This window comes from Sapajus apella, unplaced genomic scaffold (genome assembly GCF_009761245.1).
Source record: "Sapajus apella isolate SASKATOON/1434 unplaced genomic scaffold, GSC_monkey_1.0 scaffold8, whole genome shotgun sequence".
In the NCBI taxonomy this organism is placed as follows: domain Eukaryota; kingdom Metazoa; phylum Chordata; class Mammalia; order Primates; family Cebidae; genus Sapajus; species Sapajus apella.
Genome location: NW_022436948.1, coordinates 16,481,521 through 16,504,285, shown reverse-complemented (window position 1 = coordinate 16,504,285; position 22,765 = coordinate 16,481,521). Strand labels below are relative to the sequence as shown.

General features: G+C 39.5%; 1 long non-coding RNA gene across 1 annotated transcript; it reads left to right on the top strand.

Moving 5' to 3' along the window:
• The first annotated feature begins 14,841 nt into the window (after nucleotides 1–14,841).
• Nucleotides 14,842–22,538, top strand: LOC116550905. Its single transcript, XR_004268618.1, has 2 exons — nucleotides 14,842–17,491; nucleotides 22,466–22,538. It is a non-coding gene; the product is annotated as an uncharacterized LOC116550905 (long non-coding RNA).
• Nucleotides 22,539–22,765: the final 227 nt, after the last annotated feature.

Below are 22,765 nucleotides of genomic sequence, written 5' to 3'. Positions count from 1 at the left end.
TTTAGGTTTTGGTATTTATTTATTTTCAATATTTTTTCTTTTCGGTCCTGGATAATTACAATTGGGCTATCTTCAAGTTCACTGATTCTTTCTTCTATGAGTTCAAATTTGTTGTTAATCCCATCTAGTGAATTTTAATTTCAGTTATACTTTTCAACTTCAGAATTTCTATTCTTTCAAAACAATAATTTCTAACTTTTAATAGATATTTTTGTTTGATGAGACATTATTCTCACACTTTCCTTTTTTAAATGTGTTCATTAGATGATTAAAAGTCTTTGTTTATTAAGTACTTATGGACATAAATATGGCAATAATAAATACTGGGGGCTGTTAGAGAGGGAAGGGAGGGAGGGGAACAAGGGTTAAATAAACAGCTATTGGGTGCTATGCTCACTACCTGGGTCACAGGATCATTCATACCCCAATCCTCAGTATCATACCCATGCAACAAATGTGCACATGTACCCCTTGAGTCTAAAATAAAGCATCAAATTATTAAACAAAAAGCAAAATAAAGTGTTTGGTAAATCCAAAGTCTGGACTTTGTCAAGGAGAATTTACTCCTGGTTTTCTTTTTCATGGGACATTCTTTTTTGTGTGTGCATCTCTCTGTTTTTGTTGAAAACTGGACATTTGAAATAACATGTCTACTCTGGAAGATGCTGTCTTCTCCCCAAAGTTTGTTGTTATTGTTGCTATTTTTTCTTACTACTATTATTGTTTATTCAATTGCTTAGTGACTTTCCTGCACTAATTCTGTAAAGTCTATATTCTTTTATATGCAGCCATTGAAGTCTTTGCTTGGTTAGATTGGTAGTCAGTTAATGATTAGACAGAGATTTCCTTACATTCCCTGAACCAGTAAGTTTCCCAGTTTTTGGTGATGGTGGGTTGGGGCATATCTTTAATGTTCCTACAGGCAATTTACAACTTTGCCTTTGCCTTAACCTTTCTTTTTCCTTGTGTGGAATCTTAAGGTAAGCTAGAGGTGAGGAATTAGGATCTTCTCAGGTCTTTTCTGTGCATGTACAAAGCCCTACACACGTGAGTGGCCTTCTGTATTTGCAGGAATATGTGTTTTCTTTCCAAGGTTGCTTCTGGACATCTTGTTCCTTGGTTGTTGTATTTTGGTCCGCCTCCTGTTAGCTCCAACCACTCACATTGTCTCAGACAGCTGCAATGTGAAATAATTGCCATCTTAACAAAAACAACAACAACAAAAAACAAAACTAAAAAACAAATGCCCTAGGGATAGGGCTGTTGGCACAGAGCAAATTATGGGATAGATCAAATAAAGGCAAGGCCTGGGAATGGATGTTTTCAGTGAACTGCCACACAGGCCAAATCTTAACAATTATGAGATTTGGGGGAAGTTTTCTATCCACTCGACCCTCTGCAGTGGCTGCCAGGCTGCTGGTTTTCATAGCTACCGTGGTTGCAAGGCTGTTGGTTTTCAATGTTACCATGGCACTGGGGTAGGGGAGTGGGAGTAGGTCAAGTTAAAATGCCACAAAATAGCCCACTGGTCTTACCAAAATTCAGCTTTTTTTTTTTTTTTCTGACTAAACATTCCTTGACATTTTGCAATCTTTTAGCTGATTTCCAGAATTCTAAAAAAGTTGGTTTTGACTATTTTTGCCACTGCTCTCACTGCTTTTATGGATGAGCAAATTTTTGTTGGTCCTTATTCTACCATTCAATAAGTACTCTCTTTTTTAGGATATTAAAAGATAAGTTTTTTTAGAAAAACATAAATCATGAAACAAAAATTATATAAATATTAAATGAACACATGCCAAAGACTTTAAATCTTTATTTATTGTGGAGCATATTAAGATATTATACATTTAAAAGAGAATTAAATACACATACACACAGAGAGAATTGAGAATTCTGAAATCATTTTACAAGCATATTGGGTAAATACCTACATTTCAGTAATCAATTGTATTTCACAGGGCCCAATTATCTTTCATTTCTTCAGGCAAGCATCGTTTGTGTTATTATCAGTTTTTGACAATGTAGACAGTTGTGAAGTAGCTGAAAGTGACTAAAAGGCCAAGATACACTAGAAGGATAGAGAGACAGGATCCTGGTAATCATTTTTCCCACAGCAAAGCTTTCACAGCTTTTCCTGATAAAGGAATGGAGAAGAGAGTGTAGGGAGAAGCAGTATAACATTTTGAGACAGTGGACATGTGACTGAAACAGTGGAAAAGGACAGAGCAGAGTGCAGGGGTATCTGAGGTAGCTGTTGCTGGCCTCGCCTTCAGTGATAAATTCTTCTCTGTGCCCTGGCTTCCTCATCTGTAAGGTAAATAACATGGATCAGCTAATGGCTAAGGCTCATTCCATTCCAGCTGTATTCAAATGTGGTGCCCAGACCTGCAGCATCAGTATCACCTGAGAACTTATTAGAAATATAGAGCCTTAGGCCCCATCCCAGTTTTACTGAATCAGAAACTCCAGGGTAGAGCCAAGCAAGCTCTCTAGGTGATTTTGACGCAGTTAAATTTTGAGAACCATTGCATATCAATTTTCTATGAGATAGAACTTTGATATTGATATGGTTGGCTGTGTCCCCACCCAAATCTCACTTTGATTTGTAATAATCCCTGTGTGTCAAGGGTGGGCCCAGGTGGAGATAATTGAATGATAGGGCTGGTTTCCCCCTAACTGTATTTGTGATCTGATGGTTTTTTTTTTTTTTTTTTTTTTTTCCCCCACAACAAAGTCTTGCTCTGTCACCCAGCCTGGAGTGCAGTGGTGTGATCTTGGCTTACTGCAATTTCTTGCCTCTCAGGTTCAAGTGATTTTCCTGCCTCAGCCTGCCAAGTAGCTGGGACTACAGGCGTGTGCCACCAAGCTCAGCTAATTTTTTGTGTTTTTAGTAGAGACGGGGTTTCACTGTGTTAACCAGGATGGTCTCCATCTCCTGACCTTGTGATCTGCCTGCCTCAGCCTCCCAAACTGCTGGGATTACAGGTATCAGCTACCATGCCTGGCCTCGATCTGACGGTTTTATAAACGGGGGTTCCCCTGGACAAGCTCTCTTGCCTGCTGCCATGTAAGATGTGACTTTGCTTCTCACTGGCCTTCCACCATCATTGTGAGGCCTACATAGCCAAGTGGAACTGTGAGCTAATTAAACCTCTTTCCTTTATAAATTACCCAATATCATGCATGTGTTTATTAGCATTGTGAGAACAAAATACAGATATCAAGGACACTCATTAGCTATCGTGATAGCATATTTAGAATTTTCTCCTAAACTTTGAAAGCATCAATTATTTCTGTGTGTAAAGGAGAGAGTCAGTTTGGTTAAAGCTCTTTTTACTTTTTATATAAAAATGGAGTTCATTTTCTGCTTACTCAGAATTCATTATAGAGAGTAGCCTACCACTGTTCTATGTCCATTTGTTGTAGGCAAAACCTGAATTCACAATTTATTTTAACATAACCAGTCCAAAGAGAGGTCAGAGAGGTTTTTGTTTGTTTGTTTTTTTGTAGCTTTGAGTTTTATATATTTTATACAGTTAGAAACTTCTCTCCTAGTCATCATAGTGGGCAAGAGTGAGGTCAGACTTCCAAAGTCTTGTGCTGGAAAGTTTGTGGTCTTTCTTTCTCTTCACTCACAAAGGCAGTGATTACAAGACACTATCAGTTGTACTTGGAAAACATCTGTATAAACCTCAGTCCTTGGGTTGGGCACTTCTCTGCTTACTTATGATGAGCTATTCTGTTTGTTTGGTACACAGAAGACTGGTCCTGTTTGCCACTATCATTTCCTTACAGTTTACAGCTGTGGTTCACCATTTGAAATGATGGTTTTCAATATCCTAATTGTATTATGTGTCCTTTGTACATTCTCAGCATGATACTCTTTCCAGCATTTTCTACATTAGATGGCATTGAGTTGTCTGCTCAATGCCATCTAATCGACTGGTGCAAAGGTGATCATTCTTTCTAACTGGATGCCCTGGCCAGCTTTGAAAACGCTCTTAGCAATGACTTACATTTAAGCCTAGGTCACTGATTACATTGGTCAACGTAGTATCTGTGAAGTTAAGAACAATGAGACCTTAATACTGGTAGTCAAAACCTCATTGTTCACCATGTAGGGAAGCTTCTCCAGCAGGTGTTAATAGGTTTACTACAAAGAAAGCATTATGTCTGTGATTAAATCTCTCAAAGATTTCTAATGTACATTCGTGTCAAAAACTCTTGAGAGTCTTATAGTAGAGAAACATCTAACTGTGTTTAACTCATATTTTCAAACTTATTTGAGCATTTTTATCACTGGCATATCTAATCACATCCAGCTTGGGAAAGGTAAGTGTAGAAGATTTGAAATGATCTTTAGAACTTGTTAAAAGGAACGTTTCTTAAAATTCCAGGAGTGTGGTGTGATGATGAGTCCTCAAAGCCTCCCTGCATTTCCATAACATAGATAAAATAAGGACTAGATATTTCATGGAATCCTGTTTTATTCATCTAGTGATCAACACAGCTAAATTATGTGAGGGACAGTCCTATGCAACAAAACATCAACATAAATGTGAGTTATTCAGTTATGGTAACTGAGTTGACTGCAGCTTTGTTACTCAAAATGTGGCCCGTGAAAGCACAGCACTGGGATTGCCTGGGAGCTTGTGAGAAAAGCAGAGTCTCAGGTTCTAATCCAAACTTCTTTTATCTAAAGCTGAATTATAGCAAAATGCATGATAAAGTCTGAAAAGCATTGATTACAGCCTTTTACATTCTTTCTCTTCCTGACATATTTTAGGTTCATTTCTTCTACCTCATTTCTCTTGCTGGTACCCCATCTGGAATTCTTTGCAATACTTCTCTTCCTGGAAATTCATAATCTTTACCATTCACTTCCATTGAAATATTGTTCCTCTTTTCCTTCTCTGAATTCTAATATTATATGTGGTTTATTTTATGGCAATATTATGCCTGGCCCTGGGAAAATTCTCAGAAGACCACGGTAAACTTCAGAAAATTTTAAAAATTCTGTAAATTGTTCAACACTGTTGTTTTCTGCTGCTATAAGAGAGTATCACAGACTGGAAAATTTCTAAAGGAAAGTGTATTTAGATCATGGTTCTGGAAGTTAGGAAGTCCAAGAGCATGGCACTGGCATCTGGTGAGTGGCGTTTCATGGCAGAAAAGTGGAAGGTGGGATTGAGCCCATGAGACAGAGACAGAAATAGGGACTAAACTTATCGAATCCCACTCTTGTGATAACTAACCCACTTCCAATATAATGGCATTAATCCATTCATGAGGGCAGAGCCCTTATATTTTCTTTATGGTGTTAACTTCTTAAATAAAGGCTCCACCTTCCAATACTCTTACAATGGCAATTAAATTTCAACGTGAGTTTTTGTGGGGACATTCAAAACATAGCAACTGTCAATTCGTTTTTCAAAGTCAGTCTCTCTAAGTCTTTCTTTCGTTATAGGAAGAGACAGAGTATGGGTCTGGGTGTGTTGATGATCCCTTTCCATTTAATAAAGGTTGCTGAGAGTTAAAAACGTAAGTCCTGTCTGTGCAAAAACTAACATCCATTATTACAACAGTTTAACTTCAGATGAGATCAGGCACGTGCATTGTGGTGTGGCTGTAGATACACAGTAGTTTCAGAAATCAGACTATATGTCGGAACCATATAGTGATAGCCACAATAAGCACCGAAAAGTCCATGTATAGATTTCTCTAGCAAGGATGCTTCTTTAATGGTGCCACTGCTCCAGAATGGGGTTGAGGTGCTGCTGGGAATTGGTAGCCTCATTGCTTTTAAGGAGACTTTACTTGCTCCTTCCAGTCTCCCTGTGATAAAGTTTGAAGAATATCATAATGAGAATTTTTAGGTTACATATTGATTTTTCCACTGTAGGCAGATGAAATCACATATTCTGGTTAGACATTAGATAAAGCTTCTGAGATTTGAACATGTTTTCATTAGACAAATAAATATAATTTCTGATGATCTAATACTCTGCACGTTTCCGGAGGAAGTGGTTAAAGACAAATTTAAATTCTGACAAAGATTTATTCAGCTTGTTCTTTGATAGGGAAGGGGAGCTGAATGGTAAAAGTAAATAATGAGTTTCTAGATAACAGAATTCAAAAACGTTCCCATAAGTTTTCTCTTTTTCAATACTCTCACAAAATATCTATGCATGCCAGTAAATAATGTAGCCTTAATACATTAAAATATGAATCATGTAAAAGGGAAGTGAAAATGACCAATATGGGAAAAAATGTGATACAAAGAAGTGTATTATGTGTTTAGTGGAGAAACTATGAAAAGCTCTGTGAAAAATCTAAGTGTATGAGGTCACCAACTCAACATTTTAAATCCCTCAGTGCTGAATTTTCATGGTTTGCAAGTAATCTGAAGGGCACTCAGACTTTGAGGAAGAAGTTTTGCAACTTGAAATTTTTGCCGGAAGCCGGGCGCGGTGGCTCAAGCCTGTAATCCCAGCACTTCAGGAGGCCGAGGTGGGTGGATCACGAGGTCAAGAGATCGAGACCATCCTGGTCAACATGGTGAAACCCTGTCTCTACTAAAAAAATACAAAAAATTAGCTGGGCATGGTGGCGCGTGCCTGTAATCCCAGCTACTCGGGAGGCTGAGGCAGGAGAATTGCCCGAACCCAGGAGGCGGAGGTTACGGTGAGCCGAGATCGCGCCATTGCACTCCAGCCTGGGTAACAAGAGTGAAACTCCGTCTCAAAAAAAAGAAAAAAAAAAAATTTTTTGCCGGTCTTTTGGCCTTAATAAAGCAATTTAAAAATAAAGTATCAAGGGAACTTGGCCTGTCTCTAAATTGAGGAATAATATTCTGCCTTTACAAGCCTGTGACATCATGTATCTTCTTTAAAAAAGCTCAAATTCACTGAGCATTAAGATATTAAGAGCATAGTCATGCACAGAAAATACAAGTTGTTTTTCTCACTTTCCAAAGTGATTGGCTCTGAAACTCTTGCCAAAACAACTTTCTGTAATAGACCTGGTGCGGTGGCTCATGCCTGTAATCCCAGCACTTTGGGAGGCCAAGGTGGGTGGATCACCTGAGGTCAGGAGTTTGAGACCAGCCTGGCCAACATGGTGTAACCATGTCTCTACTAAAAATATAAAAATTAGCCGGGTTTGGTGGTGCATGTCTGTAGTTCCAACTGCTTAGGAGGCTGAAGCAGGTGAATTGCTTGAACCCCAGAGGCAGAGGTTGCACTGAGACAAGATTACACTGCTGCACTCCGGCCTGGGCAACAGAGTGAGATACTGTCTCAAAAAAAACACAACTTCCTGTTTCCTCTTCCTATTTGTCCCCTCACTCTTCTTCTGTACCGTATACTCATGTCAACCTTCCAGTGCAGTTTATCATGTTCTGGATCTTCCCTGTCTTATAAATTCTGACAAAATTTGTGTGTCTTTTGTCCCAAGCCTTTGAACTTTACTTTCTACTCACTGCCAAGAAAGAGTAATTTCTGATAGTGTACTTGGTGGGAGAAAAAAAAGACCTTCATATGTGATATCTCTCAGGCACCAAATGTACACCTGACAGGTAAATGGCCTTTGGAAATTTACTGTGTGAATCCACAAGATTGCCTCTGATGACCAGAGAAGAGGTACTTAGGGAATATCAGGACCTTCTTTGCTCTCTTCAGTTCATACCATGTATGAACTTACAGCTTACAAAGAATTCCTTCTAGGAGATTATTTGACATTTATTGAATTTGCTCTGGGGGCTCAGCCAAAAACAAGATAATGGAAAAATTTTATTTCATACCCTGTTACATAGTAGATATTGTCCAGATTTAATATATGATGTTTCTATTCATTGCAAGTAGAACTATTTATCAGTAAGTCCTGAGTTGCTTTTTAAAAATGACTAGAGTTTCATGGAGACTAAAGCTTTCACAAAAGTTTACTTTGAAAGCTTTTCATTATTTCCTTTGTCTTCATTAGTCTTTAAGCAGCAAGTTCTCATTATAAACTAAACTATGCAAAGCATGTAATATATAAGACACTCCTCCCACCCCCTTGCAGCTGGAGGCATCCATGAACTTTAAGTAAAGATTGTTACAGCAGAAATGCAAAAAGAAAGAGTCAATTTTTGGCTTTTGGCTGCAAAAAAAGGCCCTGGAATTCTCCCAATTTTCATTCAGCACTTTCATTGGTTAACTTCTACTCATTAAAAAAAATCACTTAATCGAGGTAAGATTGCTATACAAAAAGCCATACATAATTAATGTGCACAACTTAATGAGTTTGGACATTAGTATACACCCATGAAATCATCACCACAATCTATGGCACAAACCTATTCATCACCTCCAAAAGTTTCCATCTACCCTCTTCATTTATTATTCTTATATTTTTGGAGACAAGAATCCTTAATATGAAATCTACTCCTAGCAGGTGTGTAAGTATACAATACAATATTGTTAGGTTATACAACATAAAAAGTACTACTCATTCTTTATCACTTGGCTCTGGTCTCATCTCTTTATAATGCCTTTGCCAGTTTCTGGAAAGTTCTCCTATTTTGACTTGATAGTATCAATGCATACTCTTATCTCAGTACTTCATATGCACCTTGAAATTATGTGTGTTACCTCTTTCTCAGCCCTTACAATGTTCTTGGAAGGAACCATGTCTTACTCATCTTTATTACCCTCTTCCAAAGTGCCTCTCACATAGTAGGTGCTCAATAAATGTTTTATTGAATAGAGAGAAATAGGTAAGATTAGGATCTATTTCTGATCACATTTTACAGGTGAGAAAATGAACACTATCCAGGAATGGGCAAAGTATTTCAGTAAAGGGCCGTAGGGTAAATATTTTATGCTTTGTTGGCTATCTGATCTCTTTCACAAGTACTTTACTCTGCTGTTGTATCGGGACAGCAACCACAGACAGTCTGTAAATGATGGTGTGGCTGTGTTCCAGTGAAACTTTATTTACAAAAACAGATGGCACACAGATTTCTTCTAGGGCTCTAGTTTGCAGCTTCTCCTGTACTAAACTGAGACTGGTTTACTGACTTAGTTCCACATCTAGAGTATATTTGTGTATGGCAGAACTCAAAGTCTATTTACATATTTGAATGATAGTAAACTGGTGGAATAGTAATTTTCTCAATAGTTTGCTAGTGGTCTAAAGATCTGATGTTCAATCAAAGATGTGTAATTTATGACTAAGAGAAAGCAAGTTAAGCCTCACTAATTCTAATGTACTTGTGAGTGGGAAGATACAATGAATATCAGCTGTTCAACAAAATAGTACATGCTTAAGGACATTCTGTTCCCCTGTGCTCTCCTAGGTCATCAAGAGAATGGACTCTTTAATGGATAAGAATTACGTACTCAATAAAATGGTAATACTCACTCTGCCTGTCAAAGGAAGTGTTCCTTATTCACAGATATATACTTATCAGCGTCCTCCTGAGTTGATCTCTGTTTCTCCACCATTTCTTGGCATTAACTACTTCCTCTGGTAGGTCTATCTTCTCACAGGGCTCCATGTGGTCCGGGCTGGATTTTTGCGTTTATGGCTCTTCCCATCAGGATGTGGGGGTGTTAGAAGATAGATTCCAAGATCTCTAAGGTCCCAAGCCGTCATCAAATTTATTAGCTTTTATCTCTTTTCAAATGCATCTTTTCCATGCAAGCCTCCTCTGGCTTGGAACATTTTCTTTTGTCTGTATACAATTTTTTTTTTTTTGAGACGGAGTTTTGCTCTTGTTACCCAGGCTGGAGTGCAATGGCGCGATCTCGGCTCAACGCAACCTCCGCCTCCTGGGTTCAGGCAATTCTCCTGCTTCAGCCTCCTGTGTAGCTGGGATTACAGGCACGCGCCACCATGCCCAGCTGATTTTTTGTATTTTTAGTAGAGACGGGGTTTCACCATGTTGACCAGGATGGTCTCGATCTCTTGACCTCGTGATCCACCCGCCTCGGCCTCCCAAAGTGCTGGGATTACAGGCGTGAGCCACCGCGCCCGGCGGCTTGGAACATTTTCTAAGTTTAAATTAGCTGTTTCTTCTCTGACCTCAAGTTGCTGCAGTGCATATGGCAGGATTATCTTTGCTATCAGGCTGATCTCTGTGTAATTCCCTTTCCTTCTGTGTCTTACCTTCAGTGAACCCAGGAGCACACGTAGACTCTAATCACACATTGATCTAAGCATTTCAGATGCTTGCTTGGAAAGACTAGCTGAACCTGGGGCTGAGATCATGAGGAGAAGATGGAAAAGGGGTTATTGGGATATGAGGGAAAAGTGTGAAGCCAACAGATTTTTCCGAGTATAACCAGGAATTAGAAGGAGAACCAGGAGGTGGAAGGAGGACCAGCAAGTAGAAGGAGGGCCAGGAAGTGGAAGGAGTCCCCGTGCCACACTGTGCTTGAGATCAACTTGCCCTCAGTGACCCAATACCCATGGACAACACACCATCTAAAAGTGTTGGGCCCTTGTTTGTCTTCTGAACAGAAGGTGGACTTCTTGGTTACCTTGTCAGGGCAGAAAGCATGAAAGGAAAACATGGTGTCCTGGCCTAGATGTAACTGATCGGAACAGCTGGGAATTTCCCTGTGAGATGGAAAACTCTCTACCTACCACCACTGCTGCACACACTGCTTTGCCTCTAACGGTTGTATTTCTCATGGGTTAGTCTTGTTTTTAGTTACTATTTTATGAATAAATTTATTCCTCTCAAGGTGGATAGAATAAGCTCAACCTCACAGAGTTATTGTGGGGATAAAATAAGAGGATGTGTGGGCTGGGTGCAGTGGCTCACGCCTGGAATCCCAAAACTTTGGGAGGCTGAAGCAGGCGTATCACTTGAGGTCAGGTGTTCGAGACCAGCCTGGCCAACATGGTGAAACCTCATCTCTACTAAAAATACAAAAATTAGCTGGGTGTGGTGGTGCACGCCAGTAATCCCAGCTATTCGGGAGGCTAAGGCAGGGGAATCACTTACCTAGGAGTCAGAGGCTACAGTAAGCCAAGATTGAGCCACTGCACTCCAGTCTGGGTGACAGAGTAAGACTCTGTCTCAAAAAAAAAAAAAAAAAAAAAAAAGCATGCAAGGAATGCTTCTAAAATTATGATATTCCAAAATAAAGAATTGTTATATGTTAAAAGCTCCATGAGGATCAAGTTTTATCTTTCTCTCATCTCACATAATGACTCAGATGACAGCATATCATCAAGATATGGTTTATGAGATTTTCCTGCAATTACATCATGTTGATGTCACAGTTATGTGTCTTTGCAATTACAGAATTCCTCCTACATTGAATGTTGTTATTCTTCCTTCACAATTCAGTTCAAATGCCTTCTTCTCTGTAATGCCTTTGTCAACATCCCACTTCCTCCACTTTCTCTAGCGTTCTGCCCATAATTCTCTTATCCACATCACATTGTGTAATGATTGTTTATTTACATGTCTGATTATCCTGCTAGTTTGTGAGCACTTGGGGAAGAGAAAACACATAGCCCATGTTTTATTCATATCCGTATGCCCAACGTGTACACCAGCTGACAGCATAAATGCTCCGTGTGTATTCAATATTTCCTAACTGTAAAGTTGAGAGTAGTCCTTCCGCTTTGGGGTTTTGCTGATATTCTCAGTGAAACCCAAGTTTGGAACTCTAATAAGTGTATTTGAATATTTCTCAGGCCTCTAAATGCGGCTTGGAACTAAAGACATCTGGTTTACTATAAAAATGTTCTTAATGGTCTCTATTCCTCTGTTCATATTTCCTTTCTATCATTCTCCAATTCCTGCCAAAGAGAATATTCCAAAACAAATCTGTTCATTACTTTCTTAATTAAAACTCTCCAAAGTCTTCCCCTTGCTAAGGGATACATTTTTTTTAGGATGGCATCCAAGGCCTTACATAACTCTATCCTCTACCCTCCATGACTTATCTTTTGATGCGTCTTCTCCATTCTCCCTTAAGTCCCCCATCAATACACACAACCACCCCACACTCCTGCACCTTCCACCCTGCTAGCCACTTTATAGATGCTTAATGACAAGTAATTATCTAAATGGACCACACTGCAGGAACTTCTGTAGCCATTTTTCATCATCATCCTGTTCTTTCATTGTTGTTTCTATTTCTTCTTTTATCCCCCTGATTATTTATGCCCCCTGATTATTTAAACCATATTTTATAATCAGGTGAATTCCCCGCTTGTTACATTTACTGACTCTCATGGTGGTGCTGGTGGATTTTTTCCTAGTGTTCCTGTGTGTGGGTGAGTTTTGTTTTGTAGCTTATTTTATTGTGATATCAGTTTCAGCAGGGATTGATTCTCTTCCCACTCCTGGGTAGTAGAAGTACCAGTTTTGCCAGTTTCCTGGTGGCTTTATGGGTCCTAGACCAGCTTTGTGTTAATGTCTCAGCTTTGGATTTTGATAGCATGGGGACAATATAAATTGGACCCATACATGCTTGCGTTCCTCAGGCCCGTGTGCTTTAGGCTCATTTTTTCCCCCACTGAGTTGCAGGCAGATGGCAAGCTTCCTTGCTACTTCTCTAGGCCTTTGGGTGGAATGTTTCTAGTTCCCTTTTCACAGGTGGGCCTGGCTAAATGTAGAGGTTTCAGCTCTGGCGCACCACGTCACATCTCATATGGGTCAGTGCCCTTATCCTCTTCCTGCCTGGACATTAAGCCTCAGCTGTATTGCTAAGGAGGCCTGACAATCACCTGAGAGGCTGCGGCATCAGCTCCATTTACTAGCCTGTATTTAATTTCCCTCTTCCCTGCTTAAATCTATGGGTTTGTTTCCTTTTTCTTTTTTCAAGCTTGACCATTTTTCCTTACGCTGTTTTATCTAGCACGTGGAGAATTGGTGTCAGTGTAGTCCAAGACGTTGTTGGAGGGCCTCTGTGTTACCTGCTATGGTTATACCCATGTCCTCCTTTACGTGGAACACTCTGTCATCAAACCAACCCAGACTTCAGGCAAAGCCTGCTCATCTTCCATACTCAGCTGAGCATCCCCTTCTCAACTGAGCTTTTATTTATTTATTTATTTTTGAGACGGAGTTTTGCTCGTTACCCAGGCTGGACTGCAATGGCGCGATTTCGGCTCACCGCAACCTCTGCCTCCTGGGTTCAGGCAATTCTCCTGCCTCAGCCTCCTGAGTAGCTGGGATTACAGGCACACGCCACCATGCCCAGCTGAATTTTTGTATTTGTAGTAGAGACGGGGTTTCACCATGTTGACCAGGATGGTCTCGATCTCTTGACCTCGTGATCCACCCGTCTCGGCCTCCCAAAGTGCTGGGATTACAGGCTTGAGCCACCGCGCCCGGCCTCAACTGAGCTTTTAAAAACATTTCTCCAGATTAGAATTAGTCTCTCCCTCACTGGTAGTCCCACCATACACTGCTCAGTTTTAAACCATAGGACCTGTGACACTGGTGTGCTTACAGTGTGTTCGAGTCCTTTTTCCTTCTTGATGATTATGTTTTATAATCCACAAGTATAGGGTTGGATTCTAGGGTCCGGCACTTTACAGGGTCCCTAACAGGTGTTTAATACAAGCTGAATAATGAATGAATGAGCGAATACATAAAATGGGTGGATAATAAGAAATAACAGAATAGTAGGAATAATAGAATTATATAGTTCCCCTGGGTCAGGCATGGTGGTGTGCACCTGTAGTCCTGAGGCTGAGGCAGGAGAATCATGTGAGCCCAGGAGTGCCAGGAGTGCCAGGCTGGAATAAGATATGATTACACCACTGCACTCCAGCCTGACAACCGAGTAAGTCCCCACACTCAAAAAAAGAGAGAGAGAAAATTTCGTCTCTCTGTGTCTTTATGCTGTATTTCTAGGCCACATCTATAAAGAAATTAAGAAAGTCAAATTTAAACAAATTATCTTATCCTGATAAGAAGTGAAATGTAAGATGTTTATTGAAACTAGCAGCAATCACATCTAGTGCCCCCCATGTGCCAGGCACATTAAATTCACACATCTACTTTTTACAATGACCTTTTGACATAGGTGCTATGAATATTCGTTTTACACACGGGGGAATTGAGTCACTGAAAGGTTGAATAACTTGACCAAACTCAAAAATGGCAGAGCTAGGATTTGAGCTCAGGCAGTCTGGCTCTGGAGTCTGTATTTTTAACCATAATATTAGATAACCTATCAATACTAATGAAGGAAACAGATGGAAGTTTCTGGGTCCATTTTTTTTAAAGCAATTATTTGTGGGTTTAAAGTAAATCATTATTTTCTAATGAATACTCAGGCTTTTCTTAGAGCCCTGCCATCTGGGAAAATAAAAGCCTCACTCAGTAAAAATACCTCTAAATTTAACTGATAGGTCTAAAAATCCTTCCAGAATTGAATCTAGATCTCAGATATTGCTGTTTAAACACTTGCCTTTCTTTCTGTTTTCCTTCTTTATTCACAGAAAAAAAAAAAAAAAGAAGAAGAACAAATACAACCATCTCCTTCTGTCTTCCTAGAAACATAAGTTGAAGCTTTATTAGAAATCATTTGGTGTACATCCCTTTTCCTTAAAATCCAGAAAGCACCACCAATATTTTGAATTTATTTTAAGATGAGATGGAATCTCAGTCTGTTACCCGGGCTGGAGTACAGTGGCACAGTCTCGGCTCACTGCTGTCTCCGCCTCCCGGGTTCAAGTGATTCTCCTACCTCAGCCTCCCAAGTAGTTGGGACTACAGGCATCTGCCACCATACCCAGCTAATTTTTTTTATTTTTAGTAGGGTCATGGTTTCACCATGTTGGCCAGGGCGGTCTTGAACTCTTGACCTCAGGCGATGTGCATGCCTGGGCTTCCCAAAGTGCTGGTACTACAGGCTTGAGCCACTGGGCCAGGTCATTTTGCATATACTGATGCAAAGTCACCTTGCTTATTCATTCTCCTTATCACCGACCAAGAAGTAAAAATCAAGACATACTGGATGGACCAAAGGGACAGGCTCTGTCTGTCCAGCCATTTTGACTGTCATACCTCTTGTGAGTGGCAACCACAATGCTTATACTTGTGGATGCAGATGGCTGATAATTCCTGCACTGCAAATTTGATCTCATCTCTTATCTAAGCTCCTTTAATGGAATTTTGTGGAGAAGTGATAACCTTCCCTGAATGTAAGAGTGGGCTAAGGAATCTCAAACCACAAGACTCATTGACCATAAGCAAAATGGGAATGTGTTTTTGGAGCAGCAGCAGATTTTTACTTAGGACTATTAAAGAATATGCTAAAGAAAGATAAGCAACTTGAGCAGTTACTAAATATACCAAGCAGGCATGGGGCTGAGATATGCGGGGTTATGTGCAGCTGAACAAACAAAATGACTATTTCTGTAGGGATCCTGCGTGTGTGGCACTTTGGGTTTGATGACGCACCTTACTATTTAAGGAATGCCGGAGAATTGTCCTATCTGAAGTCCAGAATAGATTTTTCCCTTCAAGAGAAAATTTGTTTTTTAATGTTTGAATGGTCTTTAAGTAAAATGTATCTGTTATGAAAATATCTAATAATTTACCATGCCACCAAGATGGCACAGCTTAAGAGCCATGCTGAGATCAAGAAAATCGATATAATTGGTAGAGTACAACAGGCTTCATTTTTTTTTTTCCTTTTTGGCAATAAAATGGCTCCATTACCATGTTAGTGAGTTTCAGAAAATGGATGGTTATTGACCTGAGATTACTTGTGAAGCATAATGTAGATCATTCTGCTAAAAAAAAAAATTGTTTTATTAAAGCCCAAAGTACTATATTTAGATCAATATTTCAACACATGACAGAAGTGTTTACTTTTATTAAAAGTAGTAAAATTGAAATGTTTGTCATTAATGAATGATTGACAACCTTGCTTAAGGTATCTTAGCCACATATAGGATCATAAGCAAGATCCTTAAGGTACTTTAAAGAAAATTAGGCTCTCTGCTCCTCCGGTTTGACAGCCACAATTTCTTGTGCCGTGTCAGCCATGTCCCTGAGACACCATGGTGGAAGTACAGGTCAGAGTAAATGGATTTGGCCATATTGAGCACCAGGTCACCAAGACTTCTTCTAACTTTGGGAAAGTAGATATTGTTGTCATCAGCGATCCTTCCATTGACCTCAACTACATGCTCTGCATATTCCAGTATGATCCCTTGGCATTGTCAAGGCTGAGAATGGGAAACTTGTCATCAATGGAAATCCTGTCGTCATGTTACAGGAGCAAGATCCCATCAAATGGGATGATGCCAGTGCTGATTATGTTGTGAAGCCCACTGGCCTCTTCACTCCTACTCCCATGGAGAAGGCTAGGGCTTACTGAGAGGAAGGAGTCAAAATGGTCATCATCTCTGCCCTCTCTACTGACGACCCCATGTTCATGATGGATGTGAACCATGAGAAGTTCAAAAACAGCCTCAAGAACATCAGCAATGCCTCCTATACCACTAACTTCTTCGTCCTCCTAGCCAAGGTCATCCATGCCAACTTTGGCATCATAGAGGGAATCATGACCACAGTCCATGCCATCACTGCCACCTATAAGCCTGGGGAATGGCCCCTCTGGGAAACAGCAGTGTGACAGCCGTGGGGCTCTCCAGAACATCATCTGTGCATCTAGTGGTGCTGCATCTACCAAGCTGAACAGGAAGCTCACATTCTGTGTCCCCACAACAAATGTGTTGGTCATGGATCAGACCTGCCATCTGGAGAAACCTGCCAAATATGATGACATCAAGAAGGTGACATCATCAATGAAGACATTAGAGGGCCCCTTCAAGGGCATCTTGGTCTATACTGAGCACCAGGCTGTCTCCTCCAACTTTAATGGCGACACTCTTCAACTTTCCATGCTGGGGCAGCATTGCCCCCAACAACCACTTTGTCAAGCTCATATTCTGGTATGACAATGAATTTGGCTACAGCAACAGGTGATAGGCCTCAAAGGAGTAAGGTCCCCAGACCACCAGCCCCACCAACAAAGGCATGAGAGGGAAACGAGCAGCCCTCAGCTGCTGGGGAGTCCCTGTCACACTCAGGCACCCACCAAAGTGAGACTCTTCCGTCGTCACTGGTTCCATGGCAGACACCCTGAAGTGGGAGGGGCCTAGGGAGCCTCACCTTGTTGTGTATCATCAATAAAGTCTCCTGTAATAAAAAAAAGAATAAAATTATACTGAAAGATAGTATTTAATAAAGAGTTCAGATGGTTTGTATTCATGTGTGAATCAGTATCAAGCAATGGATTTATCATTTTGGAACTTAACTCCCTTGTAAAAAATATCTGAGTTGTTTATGAGTTACTGGCCCTTTCTTATAAAGCTTCTGTTGTTGCTTTTCTCAGAGAACTGGGAAGCCCCTTTCAATTTTGGTTGTGATCTGTGGACAGCTCTCTATCCCAAAGACTGGAAAATTTCTTTTCTAACCATAGGAGAAAAACTGAAGCAGAAACAGCGAGAAACACAGGTACTTTGACAAAAGGATTTTCTTACCCCAGTGCTTTCTTACTGCCTGAAATTCTAGTAGTTATAATTCTTCAAGAGTCAGATACTTGTTAAAATGTGATATGGTTTGGATTTGTGTTGCCACCCAAATCTTATCTTCAATTGTAATCTGGATTGTAATACCTACATGTTGAAGGAGGGAGCTGGTGGGAGGTGATTAGATTATGGGGACAATTTCTACCATGCTGTCCTCATGAGAGTGAGTGATTTCTCATGAGATCTGATGGTTATATAAGCGGCAGTTTGCCCTGTGTGCCCCTCTCTTTCCTGTGGCTATGTAATAGATACCTTGCTTCCCTCTCCCCTTCAGCCATAAATTTCCTGAGGCCTCCCAGGCGCTGGGGAACTGTGAGTCAATTCAATCTCTTTTGTTTATAAATTACCCAGTCTCAGGTAGTATCTTTGTAGCAGTATGAGAACGGACTAATATACAATGACTCAGAAAGAAAAACACATCCTTTGACTTTGGAGGGATATACACATTGGAGCAAAAACACATCCTTGACTTTAGGGTGAGATGATATAAATGGGGATCTCACAGTATCAGGATAGTCGACTTCAGTTGACCAAAGAGCCTAAGCTGAAAACAAAAATAGTACCTTAGTTTTTATTTTATTTATTTATGTTTTTTGAGACGGAGTTTTGCTCTTGTTACCCAGGCTGGAGTGCAATGGAGCGATCTCGGCTCACCGCAACCTCCGCCTCCTGGGTTCAGGCAATTCTCCTGCCTCAGCCTCCTGAGTAGCTGGGATTACAGGCACGCGCCACCATGCCCAGCTAATTTTTTGTAGTTTTAGTAGAGACGGGGTTTCACCATGTTGACCAGGATGGTCTTGATCTCTTGACCTCGTGATCCACCCGCCTTGGCCTCCCAAAGTGCTGGGATTACAGGCTTGAGCCACCACGCCCGGCTGTACCTTAGTTTTTAAAATAGCTAATGCTATAAAGGAAAGCAGTAGGTAACTTGGAGAAAACACAGAGAAAGCGAGAACAAAGTCAAAATCTGGCGAAGCTCAAACCTCACGTGGCAGATCATAATTATAACACAATTGCTTATTTTATACCCTGAAAATTTCAGTTCCAAATGAAAGCTTGCTGCGTAAGTATTTTTCAATGACTATTTTAAAGAAAAGCAATTTTGCCTGTTTTGTGTTATACGGTTATAAAAGGGTTAAAGAGCAACAGTTAAGACATTGTTAATACTGTGGCATAGAAAATAATCTATTCATGTCCTTTGCCCATTTCTAAATTGGATTAATTTTACTAATATATTTAACCAAATATATCTAAATGCTTCATCATGTAATCAACATAAAATGTTAATGAAATTTTTACCCTTTTATTCATAATATCTTCAAAATTCAGGATGTATTTTACACTCAGAACAAATCTCTATTTGAACTGGTCACCTTTCAAGTGCTCAAAAGCACAGATGTAGCTGTCATATTGAACAGCACTCCGCAGATAGTTCTCATTTGTAGTTGGGAATTTGGCTTTGCAGAAGTCTGAGGTCTGTATGGTTTTCTTTTCTCCTTGTAGGTGATTAGCTTTCTGATACCTGAGTAATTGTTTTTTCATTCTTAGAATTCAATAACTTAACAAAGATATGTATCAATGTAAAGAGTTCCAAACTTAATTTTCATGTCCATTCTTGTGCCAATTGAGTTCTCATTTCAGGACCATTATTTATTTTGTGATATATCTTTGTAATATTTTCTTTCTCCATTGTTGAGTTATTTTTGCTTCCGGGACACCAATTAACATTTGTTGGGCTCCCTGTTTTTGTCCTCCATACCTAGTAGTTTCTCTATGATTCTTTAAGCACCTCATGTTTATTTTCATTACTGTAATTATCACAATCTTTTTCTAAATGTAAGTTACTTGATTTTGATTTGTGCTCTTTTGATCTTACCTGTTTTTTTCTCGTTGTTTTTAGCCTGCTTGGTTTTAATGACATTATTTTGATTCTTATTTTGTGTTCTTTTTTTTTTTTTTTTTTTTTTTTGAGACGGAGTTTCGCTCTTGTTACCCAGGCTGGAGTGCAATGGCACGATCTCGGCTCACCGCAACCTCCGCCTCCTGGGTTCAGGCAATTCTCCTGCCTCAGCCTCCTGAGTCGCTGGGATTACAGGCACGCGCCACCATGCCCAGCTAATGTTTTGTATTTTTAGTAGAGACGGGGTTTCACCATGTTGACCAGGATGGTCTCGATTCTTATTTTGTGTTCTAAGCATAGTGTTCTCCTGTTTCATAGTACAGCATTCTTTATATTCCAGTCTTTTTGCTCTCATTTTGTCAAATTCAGTTGGCTATTTAAACTCGTCCTATTACTGAAAGCTCTTTTGAAAATGTTCCTTCTTACTGAAGTTGAGTCATATGAAAGAATAAACAACAAAAATATAAAAGAGAATTTTTAAAAAAGAAAACTAAAAGAAATGTTTCTTCTGTTTCCTGTTTGCTTTGGTTTTTTTCCTCTTAAGTTAGGTTGTTTATTTGGTATCTAGCTAATGTTGGTCTTGTGAAATAAAGTGGGAAGTGTTTCCTCCCCTTCTAAAGAAGAGCTTATGTGGAATTTGAGCTATTTCTTTTTTTAAATGTTTGGTAGAATTGACTGGTGAAATAATTTGTCCAGGAGATATCTTTTTTGGATGTTTTAAACTATCAATTCAATTTCTTTAATAGTTTTAGGACTAGCCAGGTTATCTATTTCATGTTCAGTAAGCTTTGGTATTGATTTTGGAGAAACTGGTCCATTTTATCTCAATTTTCAAATATATATGTATAGAGTTATTTGTAACCTTTACATATTATCTATTTTTTCACATCCATGGTGTTTGTAGTGATACATTCTCTTTCATTCCTGATCTTGGTAAATCAGGTCAGTTACAAATAACAGAAATTTTCAGTTGATAGAATTCCAAGAAAATTAGATTTTATCTCAAAGTGAAACAAAATAAGACTTCTAGATCTTGAAATAGATGTATCTCAAATTAATATTTTCAAAATGAATTTCATCCTCTGAATGAAATTAACAACACCCCAAATGGTGCCTTAGTTTTGAAATTTTGCTTTTTTTTTTTTTTTTCCTGAGACAGAGTTTAGCTCTTGTTGCCCAGGCTGGAGTGCAATGACATGGTCTTGGCTCACCGCAACCTCTGCCTCCCAGGTTCAAGTGATTCTCCTGCCTCAGCCTCCCAAGTAGCTGGGATTACAGGCATGCGCCACCACACCTGGCTAGTTTAGTATTTTTAGTAGATACGGGTTTTTTCCATGTTGACCAGGCTGCTTTCAAACTCCTGACTGCAGGTGATCCACCCGCCTCAGCCTCCAAAAGTGCTGGGATTACAGGTATGAGCCACTGCACCCAGCCAAAATGTTGCCTTTTTAATATCTCTAGGAGACATTCCATTTTTTCTAGTCTATCTGCACTGAGTTTGTTCAGATTCCCTTTACTTCTGTCCAGGATTATTTCAGAAGTCTCTAAATGATTTTTCTGCCTTTCGCTTTAGCTTCCTTATAAACTATTCTCTATGTGTAGCCAAGCCATAGGTTTTAAGTATGACTGTAGGAATGTTATCTTTCCTTCACTCTCATGAAAGTCCTTTAGAGTTTGTCTTGTCTTTCAGGCTGCTAAAACAAAAATGCATAAACGGAGTGGCTTATAAACAACAAACATTTCTTTCACAAAGTTCTGGAGCCTGAAAAGTCCACAATAAGATGATGACACATTCAATGTCTGGTGAAGGTCCATTTCTGGTTCATAGAAGACGCCCTGTAGCTGTGTCCTCACATGGTGGAAGGCTCAAGTTAGCTCTCTGAAGCTTCTTTTACAGGAGCAGTCATCCCATTAATGAAGTGTCTACCCTCATGACCTAATCACTCCACAAAAGGCCACACTTCCTAATACTATCATGTTGGGGGTTAGGATTTCACCATATGAATTTTGGGGAACACAAACAGAACATAGCAGAGGTCCTCTGCAGTAGTTAAGATAGAGAATAAACTCCAAGGCACATTTGCTGTTTCTGTTTTGTTTGTGATCAGACCTTTACCAGTGTCCATTTTCACATCTTACCACTCTCTTGCTTTTGTAATCAAACCATACTGACCCATTGTGTTTATTTCACTAAGCCTTTATTCATCTCTGTGTCTTTGCATGAATTGTTATTTATGCTCAGGGTATTCTCCCTTGTCACAGCTCCTCTCCTGGCCAAGACATGCTTAAAAGATTCAAGAGTAAGCTCCTTTGGTGGCCTTCCTGAACTTCCTCATTTCAGTCTCCTGTGTACTCTCAAAATATCCTGTGTACACTGCATGACACTTCTTATATTTTACTTGTCTAAGCCTCTTTCAGGCTGAGACGGTATCCTTTTCATGCTTGCATATACAATACTTGCCTTAGTACATAGTAAGTACTCAATAATCATTGAATGAAGGTGAAATCTTCTGCATTAAGGGATATGATACTGCAACTGGAAAAGTTAACAATTGTAATGTGAGAATAATAATATCTTCAATTAATTTCGTTTGCTTGCATATTTTTATTTTGTCTTTACAGTAACTCTGTGAATTAACAGGAACCCCCAATTTAATAAAGAAATAAAATGAGGCTTGGGAGGGTTGGTAATTTGCCCAAAGTAACTCAGCTAATAAGTGCAGAACCAGCGGTCTGGTATGTGGTTGTCTGAGTTTAAAGATGTTTCTTCCTACTCTAACATCAAGCCCTGGATTGGAGAATAAAAAGTAAGAGAACCTCAAGACATTTTAAATGTGCTCATACCCCCAGTATTAGGTAAGTTACTTTTCAGGGTATAAAGGTCTTCTGGATGTGTTGTCAGAGACAGTGGATAACTGCAGAGATGAAAGAAGCCTGGCAATGTGCAAATATTTAAAAAATGTATCTGAGAAATTCTTTTCTCAGATTTTTTTTTATTAGATCATTGTTGAACATTTGGAATAGAAGATGGCAATTAATTAGGACTGACATACGTTTCCTTCAAATAGGCCAGGTAAAGTAAACTCTGATTTTCTTTCTATTCTAAGTTTCTTAGATTGTATGATCATAATAAAATAGCAGACAAAGTGTTCACTTATTTGTTCTGGGAACCTCCCCCCCACCCCAGTTGTCAAAATTGGGCCAAAATCCACAAAATCCAACAAATTCAAATGAAAACTAACTTTAGCAAGGACGAGTGTCAAGACTAACTACAAAAAGAATAATCAGATCTCAACTCTA